The sequence below is a fragment of the Sinohyriopsis cumingii genome, chromosome 14, assembly GCF_028554795.1.
Source record: "Sinohyriopsis cumingii isolate HCF-2022 chromosome 14, ASM2855479v2, whole genome shotgun sequence".
Taxonomy (NCBI): domain Eukaryota; kingdom Metazoa; phylum Mollusca; class Bivalvia; order Unionida; family Unionidae; genus Sinohyriopsis; species Sinohyriopsis cumingii.
Genome location: NC_142974.1, coordinates 16,944,576 through 16,957,137, shown reverse-complemented (window position 1 = coordinate 16,957,137; position 12,562 = coordinate 16,944,576). Strand labels below are relative to the sequence as shown.

Below are 12,562 nucleotides of genomic sequence, written 5' to 3'. Positions count from 1 at the left end.
TAAAATCTTGGAGATAATTAGAACATTTGATGCTCAAATCATAATATAGGATGTAGAACATATCGGGTAGGCCAGGTATATTTTATAGGAGAAATCCAATAATCTATACCCAGACCCAAATAAATATGTTTCCTTCTATTACTAATGATTTTAATGTCCAACCCATACAGTTTAGCTATGTATTAGTTGTTTATAAAAGTGTATAAAAAATCTATAATTTAGGTAAAATGAACTTTATTTTGCACAAGGTCAGGTCAATACTATAAACTATAACTATGCAGACATTGTGGCAAGATGACTGAATTTTTTTTAAAGCTACGTAAAAAATCCCATTCACACACATTATCAATAGCACATACTAAAATAATTTTAAAAAAGTAGCTAACAAACAAGCCAGTATGAATATACATAACATCTCCTCTCAGAAAGGAAAAAACAATGTATGCATTAAAGCTTTCTTTTTAATATTGACCAAATATACATATGATTAAAAACTTACAGTAGATGAACTCTTATAATTGACCCGAAACATGAAACAATATAATATTTATATACCCGTATAAATGAATCTGCTATCTAATTGTGCTTTCCCTTGATGTCCTGGTATCAATACTGCATTCCTGCAGCAGCAAACGCCGCATTCATTATCTCTGTTTGTTGTTTTTTTTATGTTGCCAATAAACCCAAGAGGTTTCTGATCATTCAACTAAAAAATCAGAGGAGCTGGAATAATATATATGTTCAAGGGCTACTAAGCCAATATCAAAGCCAAAGATTCGTTCTCGATTGCAGAATAATTTCTCTGGTGCTTATTTAAATATATTTGATAAAAAGTAGCACCCTGCATGATCTACACCATTGTTGTCTTATTGAATCAATACTGCACCAACCCAAGCATCACTACACTGAAAGATACCATTTAATAATACTGGTATACAAGCACATATAGTAACAAAATAGTTCTATGTTTAAAGTTATATTAAAGTTGGAGTGAACATATCACTAGGAATATAGTCAGCCCCCTCTCATTAACATTTCTGGTCCCTCTACCCCGGCCATATACATACACACACAGAAGGGAGAAACTAACTAAAACAAAGCAACTCGATCTTTAAGGATTTTAATCAAAACAAAGCTAATACAGTCCTTTTTGTAGTGATTAGTATGCATATTCAAAATAATATATCGCAACAGAAATTTATAGTATTGTTCATTCATTTATTAAACTGTGATTTATATGTATGTTAAATTGAGTACTAATTAAGTCTTATTTCCAATTCCATTAATTTTCTTTGGTAAATTGTCAGTATGAGTATAGGCAGTGGGTGACATTTTTCAGTTTCTTGAATTACTGGGTAACAATTTATTTGTCATACTATGTTGAAGAATTGATGGCAATGCTGGCGGAAGTGGCCGTGAAGCCGGAGTCAGATGATAGATAGTTGTTGCCACCTCTATGCAGACATGTATTTGTTATGACTGAAAAAAGAATATACAGCAAATTTTTAAACTTGACTAAAGTTATGTTATTTAATATATCACGATATTCAGTTACTTATTTTATGTTTTCAGGATCTTTAGCATAAAATTAGATTTTAGTATAGCCAGTCTGAGGAAGCTAAATGAATCAAAAGTGAACACGAAAATACAGCAATATGTTGTTGACGTCATAGTATAGAATTGGTTCAAGAAATGAATTTATAGAGGATTAAATAAATTTTCATGAGAATTACAAAGATAATTGACAAATGATTATAGCAGGATCTATTATCAATATGAAAGGTTTGGACAAAAATTCCACACTCAAGTAAAGTGATACTACTGATACATTTTGTTAATAAAGGACGGATTTTATGAAAAGAAATTTTAAGCATAATTTTCACATGCGTATAAATTAATCATTTGTACCTAAATTGACCCTGATAGTTGCACCTAACCACTGTAAAACTATTTTGTCTACAAGTGTTCATGTACTCGGACAGGATTTCCTTTCAATTTTCATATCACTAAATGTTAGCACAGTATGATTCTTCTAGGACATATTCATCCATGCAAACTGTCAGAAATTTTGGATGGTCAATGATACAATCCACCTTGACCTCCTCAGTCTTATCCAAAATCATAATGATCTCTTTACAGTATATACACTTCTCGACTGTTTCTTTGCTACTGAAATCTCCACAGGTACACCAATATACATGGTAAATACACTCCATCATACATTATTCTGTTAGATAGCAAACACGTGGGTAGAATGAATAAATTCATGCATTTTGAAGTATCAGCTTTCGTACTTACCTTATTGTGTATGCCAGAAACTGCTTTGCTAAACTAATTCATTAGCTTTGCAACTTCTGGATCTGTTGCATTTTATTATGTATGTGTTAAATGCATTAGGATCATAAAATCTTGTTATCTTAAAAATGAAATTCAAGAATTCGTCCTAGGTAATACTTTCATCAATATATTGTGCTCCCACCTTTGGTTCAGTTGCATAGTCCTTTCGTTCACCTTCTTACTCTCAAATCATTTGTACAATACTTATCAATTATTTTCTGAATGTATCCATACTCGTACTGTGCTATGGAATATGTATGTATTGTTTTAGTACACAAGGCTTTAATCTCTCTTTTCATTTTGCCATAACCCTGAATTAGGGTATAAGTTTAAACCATTACATTATTCACTTTCGATATAGCTATGCTGTCAATTCAAATTAGCCATCACCTCAAATTTATTATTTCACTCGCAGATGTTTGGTATTTTCTCTCACGCTTTCGTTACTGACTTCTCATTCATGTCAACTGCGTGCTAATTTATACACAAAATATTTATCCATTTCAAAAGGGCTTTACAATACCTGATGATGCTGTCGAATTCATATTAAGCATAAAGTGCTTCTATTATACTGTTAAAACGTTTGGTATTCTATGCTTAATAACAATCGTCCCTTTTAAATACAAGAAATTAGCTCTAGCAAAGTCATATGTATTGCCTCGTCTAAGGTCAAAATATATACTCGGTCAAACCCTATTATATCGTATTCCTATTATCATTCTGCGCTTTGTTCATATTTTTATATTAAATACCATATGTCCCACACATATCTTTATTTTCTTTCTTCTTCTACTAATCATGAACCCCTCTTTCTTCTCCTTATTTTTCTTCTCGTTATTTTTCTTAGCTCATAGTAGCTAAACCGTTATCTATGGATGGCTTAAATGGTTGTCCCAATGGTAAATAGGTCACTTGATATTGTCTTTTTCTCGAAATGGTATCATTCAGTCATATTACCTTATCATTAGCATTTCATTTTTTCTTTAAATATGTAATAATACTGTCATGGTATATTGGAAGCTTTTAATCATCAAGAACATTTAATGTTGAATTTTAATTTTGATTTGATAGAACTTGTTAAGCTTTACAGAGTAACATAGTTTGCTTTGTACAATGATACACATACTATTGATGAACCTTTTACAGGTTTCTGATGGAAAGTAAAATGAAATCCACTTTTGATTTAATATGTATAGCTGAAAATTATACTGAATCTTCATGTTTAAACAAACGATTTTCCCCGTAAGGTTTGGCAACGATTTGTATGATAGGAATGTACAATCTGAACCAACTACTATATTTCTAATAATTAACGGAAAATCACCCTCATGGTAATCTTAAGAAATGCCTTTTTTGTAATGTTGTCTCATGCTTCTACCGAATGAATAATGTGAAATAACGAATCTTGTTCTTGGAGAAATCTTTAAAAGATGAGTACGTTTTGATAATAACTAACGTGCAATAACTCTTCATCCCTAGTTTAATTGAACTACATTGCTTTCCTCTGTGGAATATTGTATGCCTGGGTAACTCAGTTTATGCGTATCTTCGGTCTAAATGGTGTTCTGGCCAATATTTATTCTTGCTACTTGTTCTATTTCTGGTTGACACTGATTATGCGCTTTTAAATGTTTTTGCACTCTACTTTTGGAACATCCCTGTACTCGAGCCGATACTCAAGATTACATGGACCATCGTGAGAAAAAAAAGAAATGGCTTTGGATTAAATAATCGTTTCTTCCAAAAGTTCCAACTAATTACCAGTATGAAATTAATTTAATTTTGATAAGTTCGGCATCATTTTACTGATGTAGTTTTCATTTTCCAGGTTGCAGAATATTTTGATACCCGTTCCACTTCCGATTATGTTTTCATTTTAGTATTAAATCTTCCAGTTCTTCTCTGTTGACTTCCGTCAATGATGGATGTTTGTGCTCTTTCATCTTGTACTTCATTCGTCTCATTAAATAATTCCAAATAATAAATTTCACTAATAATCTGTTTTCCAAGCTGTCCTTGATGTCTTTTGTAATGGACATGTAACAGCTGGATGAGCTCCTGATTGTCTAACGTATAATGACAAAAACAGGTTTATTATGTACATCAGAAACAATCCCAGACTGAGAAAGAGTTAGATCATTTGCTAGACCAAATATATTGTCTTTTGTATTGTTTAACTGTGTCTTTAATAAAAAGAACGAAGTCTCTATTTCGTAACATAAGTATCTAAATTTTGCAATATTTTTTGTCTAAATAACCATGGTCAGAATGACCCTTTATGTCCAATAAGAAATCGTGAGATATATTACGAATATTTGTTCTTAAAAATAAATAACCAAAATTTCAATTAATAAATTTATTTCCCTAGAATATTAAGAGAACATGTAGAACTAAGGAATTTATGGTATAGCTAATTAAATTCCATATAATTCTAGAATTGCAGACATAGGTCCTAACATAGGTTCTAAACTTTTGTCGATAAGCCTCGGATACCATCGCATAACCTAACAATATGCATTTCTTAATCAGATCATAATTCATATTAGCTGTACTAACATGGAAGTGTAGTTGTCACGAGCTTTGACGAAAAGTGGGCGTTTTAGCAACATAGTCCAATGTTCTCTTTGCCATTTCAAATTTTCAGCAATTATTTTTCAAAGTGAGGAAAACGTTTACCTACTTCTTTTTCTAAATTGTTTACTAGCTTAATAATGTTTTAACATCCAAACCTTAATTTGTCTATAAAGTGGATCCTTACAGCTATAATAATTGTAATCTAAATTAAAATGCCTTCTCTCTCTCTCTCTCTCTCTCTCTCTCTCTCTCTCTCTCTCTCTTCGCATCTGCAATTGCATTCTTATTTCTCTTTTCTATTTCTCAAAGTGCATTTCTCATTCTCTCTCCTCTTTCTGAACCTCAAGCTTTTTAAAATCAGTTCCATTCTTGTAATTTATTTTCAAATCCATAACTTTTAATACATAGCCAGATTGACATTTACTGATCAAAGCCTAAACAGCTTCATCCAAAGCATTCATTTCCACCTAATAATCGACACGTATATAGTTTACTTCTTGATTCGTTAAAGACGCCGTTGCATTAAAAGAAGATCATAATGTTTTGGCAAACTGAAATAATGTATCGATTCGCAATGAGTCTAACCATTCCTGAGTAGGATTTAAATGAAAGTTCTCCACTTTAGATGGTAGTGTAAAAGCTTGTTGGTTTCGCTATAGATTGTTAAACTGTGGAATAATACATGGCGCGCAGAAATTCCAAATTAAGGTGAAATTAAATTTAAAAAAACAAAGCTTTCTGGAAATAGTTTAGAGAACATCATAAAGACGATCCCTATTTTTCTGTTACAAATCTATGGTCTTAAAAGTAAGTAATAGGAAAGAGCAACAAGCTTTAGAAATTCAACAAATAATTTATATCCACAGAAGAGAAAGCAAAAACGTAAAAACAAAGAATTTACGATATTTCGAATTACATGCCGAGTCATCCTAGAATGACAGACACAAGTACTAATAATTAAAGTTCTGAGATAACACACAAGACCGAAGAACCAACTTCCTCCATTCCTCTCCATTTTCCGTCTTTCTCAGTGAGTCGCTCAGTGTCAAGCCTGTCCACTCTCGAATGTTATCTTCCCACCTCATTGTTTGCCTGCCTCTCTTTCTTCTTCCTTGTACAGTGCTTTGCATGATTGTTTTGGCATTTCATGATGATCATGAGACATGCCCATACTACTGCAGTTTACGTTTTTTCACTGTGATCAGGAGATCATCGTAAGGTCCTATGACTTGTTTTATGGCTTGTCTTATCCTTTGACGTATTTCTTCATTGGTGACATGGTCCTTGTATGTGACACCGAAGATCTTTCGGAAACATCTCATCTCTGTGGTCTGTATCCTTTTCTCTAAGTCAGCTGTTATGGTCCATGATTTGCAGGCTTAGAGAAATATAGAGATCACAAGTGGGTGCATCAGTCTGACCTTTGAACTGAGTGCGTTGCTCTTGTCGTTCCAGATGGGCTTCAGTTTGGCCAGCACTGCTCTTGTCTGTGCAGTCCTGTAGAGTACTTCAGGCTTCGATCCTTCATCTGTTACAATTGTCCCCAAATACTTGAAACTGTGGACTGTTTCTAGCTTCGTACCTTGGACCCTGATGTCAATGCGGATAACGTTGGTGTTGTTGGTCATCGTTTTGATCTTCTCTGCACTGATTACCATGCCATAGGCTGCAGATGTTTTGTCAAGGCTCTCTACTAAGCTAGCTAATTCTTATTCAATACCTGGGTGTCCATCAATGTCGTCGGCAAAACGTAACTTGTTGATTGTTCTACTCCAATGCTGACCGTCATTTCATACTTTTCAAGCGTGTGTGTCATGATTCTCTCCAGAACGATTTTGAATAGTGCGCGAGAGAGCATACAGCCTTGTCTGCCTCTGACTGTCGTTCTGAACCAGTCCCCATTCTGCCGTTGAGGTATACTGCACTGGTTGCCTTGTCATAGAGGTACTCTATTATTATGATGAGATTGGCATTTATGTTGTCCAGTCTCATGGTCGCCCACAAGGCTGCATGCCCTAACCTGTCAAATGCCTTCTTGAAATCCATGAAGATGTGATACAGATTTTTCTGGTGTTGGAGGTACTTCTCACACAATATTTTGAGGGTGAAGATCTGCTCTGTTGTGCTGCGCCCTGCTCTGAACCCTGCCCGCACTTCGGCAATGATCTTTTCAGCCTGTGGCTTTAGTCTGCGTAATAGTATCCTTAACATGGCTTAACTTGGATGGCTTATAAGACTGACTGTACGGTGGCATTGCCACTGTTGCAAGATGCCTTTCTTGGGGAGGGTGATGATCAGTGATTGGGTCCACGGCGATTCCCATACTCTTGTTTGCCAGATCTTGTTTCAGATGTTTGTAATGGAGCTAATCATTGCTTCTCCCCGAGCTTGGATCTGCTGGGATGATGTCAGTGTTCAAACTTGAGTTTTATCTTCTTGTTCCAGAAATATATTTATATATATTTCTATATGTTATCGCCTTATTTATCTATTTACCACACGGTATGTATGTATGTATGTATGTATGTATGTATGTATGTAAGAACGTATGTATGTATGTGTATATGTATGTTTGTAAGGCTGAACGTGCGTCTGTATGATGTACCTACCGACAGACCGACCGACCGACTGACCGACCGACTTACCTACCTACTTATCTGTCTATCTATCTATCCCATATTGGTAGAAAAACTAAATAATCTAGAGATTAATTAAAAACAAACATCAAATGTTCAAGTGCACAGGACAAACAGAGTTTAAATGATATTGTTTATGTTCGTACTGGTCTAATTTTCCAGATATTATGAACTGGCTTTTCAATCAAACTTGCTTCGAAACTGATTAGTGCTTTTATTTTATGGTTCATGTGTAACGTTTTTGTCGATATATTTTGTTTTACACGCAAGTGTAGATATGTTTGTGTATATATTCACTCGTGTCATGACAAAAAAAATATATGACACTAATCCAGTTTTCTTTCCCTTTAACGTATTGGTAGGAAAGAGAGATGTGTGTGTGTGTGTGTGTGTGTGTGTGATACGTGGTGCACCAATGATAAATATAGCTGAAAAACAATTAGTATATAAGGTAATACCTTTCCCAAGTAAAAATGAAAAGACAGATCAACAGAATTTAAATAGAATCGTTAAGAAAAGAGTTATATATTCATTAAAAAAATGTAAATTTCTATATAGTGGTATTAATAAAGAGTTGTGTGAACTTTGCAATGTTGTTGAAACATATCTGAAGTAATTTATCGGCAAAAAACAATTAAGCAATATAGTTGCTTGAAAACTTATCTGACCTTTATTGCACTCAGGAAATGCAAATATTCAAGAGGTAAACAGTTGAGCATAGACAAATCGACATGCAAATGGAAAGTGGTTTTGCAAAATGTGCTTGAATTTATTTTCTCTTTACACAAAATTTGTTATAGGAGTACAAAGGGTGGTGAATGGTAAACTTTAAGTTCCTTTACAACAAAGGCGTTGTACGGTCATCCAAACAGTATTTCGGGTTATCTACCAAACATGTTAATTTTAGTATATATTATGCTTAAAATGTGCATATACATTCTGTCCAAATACATCAAAAACGATTTTCGACCCTTCTTTTTCAAAAAAATAGAGAACCTACACCACAGTCTGTCTCTGTAAGAGAATGTCAGATGTTTGCACAATTTTGGTATAAACATTTCAATTTCTCTGTGACTTCGTTCAGTTTGGTTTCAACTGTGTCAAGTTTACCAATAGATGCAATTCTTTATTTCTATTTCACATTTCAAAGACTCAGTCTCCATGATCCACACCACTATAACCATCTTACATTAGTTTCATGGAACTATTGTTATTTTTTATTTTATTTTTCATCATTTTGTCTCTATATTTCTTTTTTTTCTGTTTTACTAACACTACATTGTAGCAGGTATTATTAACCAGTACTATGTTGTATATGTGTTTGGCTGTCTACTAACATTTCGATATTTGCTTTAAATTCAGTCAGTTTAACATTTTGTATCATTTTGCTCTTATCTCAAAAATATATAATATGTAAATCGTAAAGTTTTCTTCGTATATTTAGTGACGTTTATTTTGCGTGTCCGGTCTCTTTGATATCACTCTTCCACTGCATCTCAGGAAGGGTATCAGTTTTGTTACTTACCTTCTTGTTCACGCCAGAAATTGCTTTGAAAAAATTATTCGATAGCATTTTCGTCTTCTTGATGTGCTACATTTCATTATTTACGTCTTTTTCGACGCCTTTAGGATTATCAACTCTTAAACATTAAAGTTCAACAAGTTCATCCTAGCTTATACTTTCATCCATATATTATGTTCCCACCTTTTTTCAATTGCATATTCTTTTCAGCTACTATCTAACGTTCAAATAATGTATCGCATCCTTCACATTACCAATATACACTTTTGCTGTCCATGAGTTGTTTTTTTTTTACAAATCTTTAAGCATTTGTATATGTTAAAGGTTTCGTCATATCGAGATAGCTCTTTAATACAATATTTTGTCTTTTCTTACAATTTAGACATTACTTATTCCTATATATTTGTACAATATTTCGCATTATTTTTTGAATATATTAATACCACTACTGCGCTATTGAATATGTGTGTGTGTGTGTGTGTGTGTGTGAATTTAGTATTTATTTTCAATCTGCCAGAACTCTAAATGAGAGTTAATGTGAAAAATCATTACATTGCTTTACGTTTGATAAAACTATACTTTCAATTCAATATCCCATCACCTGGACTGAAATATATTGTTTAACACACATATGTTTGGCCTTTTCTCACACGCTTTTGTTACCAACTTCTCTTCAAGTCGGCTCCGTTCTAATTACCACACAAAATATTTGTCCATTTCAAAAGAGCTTTACATTACCTGATCATGCTGCCGATTTCCTATTAAGCCTAAAGTACTTCTATTATACCTGATAAAACTTTTGGTATTCAATACTTAATAACAATCGTCTCTTTTAAATGCAAGAAATTATCTCTTGCAAGATCATGTTAATTGTTTCGTCAGAGGTCAAAATGTATGCTCTCTTAAACGCTATTATATCGTATTCCTATGTGCTACTATCCTCCTACACTCGTTTCTTTTCAATATTACAGACCATATTGTCCATAAATATCTTTTCTTCTTTTTATGTCTTTCTTAAATTATCATCATGTTCCCCTCTTCCTTCTCCTCTTCTTTTTCTCTTTATTCTACTTCCACATCGAGGCGAAATAGTTTTCATCTTACGGCTTAAATAGTTGTCCATTTGATTTTGTGTTATTTTTATTTATGTTGCACCTTGATGTTTACGCTTACTTTCAAGATATCTACCTGAGTTTCTATGTTGGTATGTGAGGTTTTATTTCCTTTTTACAAATGGAATATCTATCTATCTATCTATATATCTATCTATCTATCTATCTATCTATCTATCTATCTATCTATCTATCTATCTATCTATCTATCTATCTTTTTGCAAGAAAAGAACTTACAGAAGAATATACTTTTCAATTGACGAACGAACGCACGACTTATTACGATATAATTCATGTTTCATAGTCATTCCGTGTAAAATACAAGCATTGATATCATATTCATATGCGTAAGATTATATAATTGTATAGGATTTTACCGCTCAGTGTCACTGTAAGGTTTTTTGAGAGTGTTATACTCCTAGGGGTACAAAAAAAAAAAGGATTTTGGTATGTTGTTCCGCGAGGGACCCCAACATGTACACGATAACATACTGCAGTAATTTTAATGTACTAGTCAGTTGCCACTTGTAACAAACAAGTCTTAACGATCCCGGACGAGTGTAAAGTTTTTATTCTTATGCAAAGGTATCCATGTCAAGGCAAGTGCGCAATTCTTCAATCTTGTCCTTTGGTTCTAAATTAATCACAAAGTATTGTAGACGAATCCGATACTCTAATTTAAGAGGTAATTATCCAGTCATGAAGTTTGAATTGATGTACCAAGCGATGTAAAGCTAGGCTTTAAATCAAAAATGCATTATAAACCTACATTAGTACGAACCGAACTTCTCCAAATACCAACACAGAGGGAGATGGTCGATTAGACTGGAAAAACAATAAAATAACATTGCCAAAAAATATGATGGAGGAAACATAATACATGAACTTCGTTATAGTTCATAAAGATATAATGCAATCTCTCTCTCTCTCTCTCTCTCTCTCTCTCTCTCTCTGTAATTGTTTTGCTCGAAATAAATCACTGTCAACATACTTTATGAAATATCTCAAAAGTTGCGCTCCATTTATTCCAGGTAGTGCGTTGAACCGAAATGCCGCATCCATTCCAAAGAGATATACTTATTAAAAAGGAAGAAATAAAAATTATTAAAAAGTCACACTCTGTTATTTTGACACATATTAGCTTCATATATAACTTTGCTATTACCTTCACAAAGATGGAAAATGCAAATGAAATTCGAGGAAAGTCCTTTTTATGAAAATATTTCATCATTTCGGTGTCAGCACATTTTGGCAGAAAAAGGTACGAATTATATGAAAGTAACAGAGGATACCCGACTGATTCAGTGCACGACTAGGTTGTGTTCGTTCACTGCTGTTCTATATAAAATACATTTTCTTAAGTGCAATATTTGCATTGATCAAAATTTAACCAAACCAAACCTTAGGTTTTTCCCAGTGAAGACTTGCGTTTCGGACGATTTACAACATCGGTACTACTAAAACAACAATGATATGAAACCATCGGTAGAAACAGATCATTAACGCTTCATCTGGCCAAAAATAAAAGTGTATATTCCAGTTTTACCTTCATCATCAAGGACATCAGCCATTACAAATTATTTCCTATGTTTGACACTGATTTCCTATGTTTGACAGTGATCACTACTTTCAACCTCATGGCACATTCATCTATTGTCAACACTGACCAACACTGTGGCGTTTTGGGTTGACCAACTCTGTGGCGTTTTGGGTTGACCAACTCTGTGGCGTTTTGGGTATTCTTTTTGTGGTGGCAGTTACAATATTTTAACTTAGAGCCATTTAGTTTGTCCAAATGTTACATATTTCCCGTTCTAGTATTTTCAGGATTTTAAACTTTGTGCTTTGTTTTGCGTTTTAGGATTCCGTAATTTACAATATCTGACCTTGATTGCACTCACGTGCCGTCAAAGTCCACCCATCCACCCGTCCGTGCGTGCATGAATACATACCTACATACATTATGAAACTATTATTTTCTGAATGTTGCATTAAACAAAGTATTTGTAAAATACTCTTACGTATTATTGCTATTGCTCTTTATTTACCTCGGTGGTTATCAAACGCTTTTTGAGTTGCAAATACATTGTTCTTATATAACGCACTGTAAATATTGTATCAGCTGTTTGTCAAGAATAGGTGGGGTGGAAGGTTTGGCTTTAGTGATCAGTTTATCTCTCATCGGTTTGTGTGAGAAAGAACATTTCAATTTACATAAGGATATAATTGGACACAAACCTATATCTACGACAAACACTATGGGGTCAAAATATCTTTTTGTAGAATTTGCTAAAATCTCAAATTTGTAGTTTACGAATTTTAATTTTCCTTTTGTGTCTGTGTCTCGGTATGTCTGTTCGTCTGAATGTTTGTCTGTTTCT

The 12,562-nt window shown here is 33.6% G+C and overlaps 1 protein-coding gene across 1 annotated transcript in view; it reads left to right on the top strand.

Moving 5' to 3' along the window:
• LOC149783329 (cadherin-related family member 1-like) overlaps positions 1-12,562 on the top strand; it is a 47,770-nt gene that overhangs the window by 2,883 nt on the left and 32,325 nt on the right. The window lies entirely within an intron of this gene.